The following is a 4,239-nucleotide window of genomic DNA, read 5'->3' on the forward strand; positions in this document are numbered from 1 at the left end:
AAAGAAGGTATCCAGTGAATCCTCACTGATATACTGATGCTCCGTATTGGCAAACAAACTTGGGTCAGCTCTTTCAGCATCTTTCCTTAAGATCTTTTCAATAAACGCAAGAGATGCTGGCAGAAGCTGGCAGCCTGACCAGAAGCAAGAAAAACGGCAGGAAAACCTAGAATTCAGGGAATTGTGTCTCTGGCAAGAAAAATACATTGGTTCTCCTGACCCCCTGAGGAAACTCCAGATGCTTTGGTATCCCCCTTATAATTCTGAAATGTATTAGCTCTGCCATTATGTACCAAAAAATGACTTTTTTAGAAGTGAAGTTGCGCAGTTCCATGCAACTCTTTGCAATCCCATGGACTGTAGTTTACCAGACTCCTCCGTCCATGGAATTTTCCAGGCAAGAGTACTAGAGTGGGTTGCCATTTTCTTCTCCAAAAAATGACATTTTTAATGGAGCTAAAAGTGCCCATGATCTGTAACTAGAAATGACTTGCTAGCAAAAAACAAACTGTTTCCAGGTAAGAGGGTAGGTGAAAGAAGACATTTGTACACTTAACAGTTGTTCAGTGTATAATGCAAGCTATCAGTAGGCAGGAACACATGAAGAAACAAAATGTGTTATGATTATAGTTTACTGGGTACTTCTCATGGCCAGTCACCTAGCAAAATGTTTCACCTACGTGACCTCATTTAATCCTCACAACCGTTCTATAAAGTGGGAATTACTCTTCCCCAGTTTACAGACTCAGAAAAGTTCAATCATTTTTCCAAGATTCAACAACTGAGAATGAAATCCAGGTCTAGCAGCAAGGCCCAAATACTTTTTCCTTTCCTATGACAACATGGTTTTTCCTGGTGTGCTGCAGTCCGTGGGGTCGCAGAGTCAGACACGACTGAGCAACTGAACTGACCTGATAATATATTTGATTAATTTCTTTAAACTGCAGCTAAATATAATTTAATTCCTGCCTTTGTGAATAGCATACTCAGAATACATTTGCATCTGAAGGCTAAAGATCTCCTAGGGGGCCTACCCCACAGCCAACCTGGAGCCCCAGACACTAAGGAGAACAACTCAGGCACATCCTGAATTGCCTTTGTTTTTAATAAACCCAAGCCATCAGCTTACTTTATGACTTACCTCTTTTCCTTAAGTTCAGATGATAATATGATAAAGCTCAAAAGGCTAAATCTCTTCTTTCACTAAATTCCTTAAAACCAGTAAGAAACAGATTAATAATCTAATTTTTTAATGGGTCAAAGCTATTAATAAGTAGCTCATAGAAAAGAGATATGAAAGGCCCAACTTAGAGGAGTGCATTTTAAAATACACCATTTTCCATGTGTCAGACTGTCTCAAGTCAGAAAGCTCTGATACCACATGGAAAGCTCTCACACACTGGTGACTGGGACACTGGGAAGACCCTCCTCTGTGGGGAGAAAGCTGGCAGGATCCCTCAGGAGCTGTGCACACTCTGGCTCAAAAGCACAGCTTCTAGTAACTCATCCTTCAGATTGCCTTGCAAGTGACAAACAACCCACATTCGCCATTTATTGCTGCAATGGCTGTAACTGCAGAGGATTGGGAACAACCAAGTAACTCGCCATCCAAAGGGGACTGGTTAAACAGAATGGTTCAGCCGTATCCATGCAACCCTAGACAAGACTGGGGAAGCTCTTTCAGTATGGCTAAGGAGCTCTTCACAACACTTTTAAGTGAAAAAAACAAGAAGCACACGGAAACTGAGGATAAAGACAGCCTCTGAAGAGGGGAGGTGGCAGCTGGGGTGGGAAATCTCACTGTATACTCCTTAGTATCTTTTGAATTTTGAACCAAGTGAATTACTAGCTATCCAGAAAAAGAAAATTAAAATATTTATACGTATTGAGGCCTTCCATGCTTAACAAACAATAAGGCTTCCCAGATAGTGCTGGTGGTAAAGAATCCACCTGCCAATGTAGGAGACCCAAGAGACACGAGTTTGATCCCTGGGTCAGGAGGATCCCCTGGAGAAAAGGGCATGACACCCATTCCAAAAAAATTTTTTTTCCAGTATTCTTGTCCAGAGAATCCCATGGATAGAGGAATTGGTGGGCTATAGTTCACAGGGTTGCAAAGAGTCGGACATGACTGAAGTGACTTAGCACGTGCTAAAAAAACTTCTGGCTTAGATCAAGCTAATTGAATTACTGTACTTTGTCCTATAGTATATCCTGCTTCACAGAACTCGAGATAAAACTTAAGGGACACTGAATTAGGTGGGTTCTGTCCTCAGCCAGCCCAGGAAAGGGAGACTCCTCAGGGTCAAAGAGGCCTGTACTTCCTCTTCTTCATCAACAGATGGCGCTATAGGGGCTGTTGCCGGGGACAGATGGCAGTGGCTTGGGGAAGCCTGGAGCCTCGGGCAGCTGACAAAGAAACAGGCAGACACAAATAAGTAACATAAAATAGAAACTAACTTTATTTCTCTGGAAGAAGCAGATATTCATAGCTGGGGCAGCAACTTTGGCGACAGAGGCTGGTGGGAAAACACGGAACAGCACAGGGGAAGAGCTGGGTCAGAGAGGAAGCACTGGGTGTCCCTCCAGGGCAGCTGCCCCCTTGGTCTCCTTCCAATCCTGGGCCCTTGGGCCCTGGTCCCTGCCAGAGAACGATCGGGCACCCTAGCTCTGCTACCTGAGCCACCTCAGGCTATTTTCAGGCACAAGATCCTAAGACCGGCCAAGTCCCATAATAGGTCCACGGTGAGGCCACATTCTGTTCGACAGGGCTCCCTGGAAAGGGCCTAGCCCTGTGAAGGGCCCCCATCCACTCCCTGGTCCACCTCTCTGTATGGCCAACACATCCTCCCTGCCCAAAGTCAAGTCCGGCTTTCCCGCCGGCAAGGCCTGGCCACACCCTTTAGCCACAGGCTCCACCAGGGACTTAAGCCCAGAGGCAGGTCAGCTGTAGGGCCTGCTGAGGCCGACCCCAGCCTGCCTTCAAGAGGCCCCCTCCTGCACCTTGGCTGGGGCACCAAGGGCTTCTGAAGCTGCAGGGACAGCACTGGGGGAGGGAGGGACAGGCAGGGCGGGAGTCCCAGCTTCCTGCTGCCACGGCCTCGCTCTGCCACTGGGAGCCGTGGGTGCAGCAGGTCTTCCAGGCCTGGCAGGGAGTCTCCACGCCCTCCTCAGATGGACAAGCTTAAGTGATTCCTTCAGGGCAGATCCTCTGGCTCTTCAGGCATCTCAACGCCTAAAGGATGGGAAACAATCAGAAAGCCCTCCATCAGCAGGGGTCAGTGCAACAGAGGATGGAAGGTCCAGGGTGAGCAGGTATGAGAAGGCCTCTTGGTGCTGGCCAAATGGGTTGAAAATGGGTGGTTCTGAGCAATAATTTTGGAATTTATCATCCTGGATGCCTTCTTTAATAAGCTAATTGTGTATCAATAACTGATGCAAATGAGTAAGGATAACCACAAGGTAACGGTTAACATTCAGTGAGTGTCCTGTGGGCCAGACACTTGCTGTGTGGTATGACAAAGGCATCCCTCATTAATTCTTCTAACCACTTCTATGAGGTTGGAACTAACACTGATACACATGTTACAGATGAGTACCCTGAGAGATCAGCAAAGGAGCATAAGCTGACACCATATGTGAGCAGGGCACTGGGCTCCAATCAGGCCGTCCTGCCAGGGCACTCTTGACACCCCACACCCCGCCAGCACCTCCCAGGGAAGAGGTTCACTTTCGACTCAATAAAACTTTCATTGGTATTTATACTCTACCATCAAGTTTGCTATTAATATACATCTATATATTTTGTCAGATTACATATAAATTTTTTACAGGAAAAATAATGGATTTTTTAAATTAGACATTCTTTTAAAAAGGCATTAAAGCTTTAGGTGTTATTTTAAACTGAAATAGGAAATGAGGAGGTGAGAAGTATTTGTCTAAATTATTGGATCCTAAACTGCTGCTCGCTAGAGCCTGATTAGGAAGCAAGCCCCCTGCAACCAGAGTGGCTCCAATTCCTCTTACTCATTAGTTTTCATCTGAACAAAGAAGCTATGAAGTCAAGACAAATGTGCTTAGGAGAAACTGCTTTCCTCGAGAACTGCCTGTCTCGTGGGATTGGGACCCCTTCCCTCCTCCTGGCCTGGAGCCCTGTGTCTGGCCGTGCAATGCTGGCTACTCTCAGGGTGGCTGCTCCGGGAAGCCTGGGGACAGGAAGACGGCGGATGCAGGGTTTGC

This window comes from Cervus canadensis, chromosome 7 (genome assembly GCF_019320065.1).
Source record: "Cervus canadensis isolate Bull #8, Minnesota chromosome 7, ASM1932006v1, whole genome shotgun sequence".
NCBI lineage: Eukaryota > Metazoa > Chordata > Mammalia > Artiodactyla > Cervidae > Cervus > Cervus canadensis.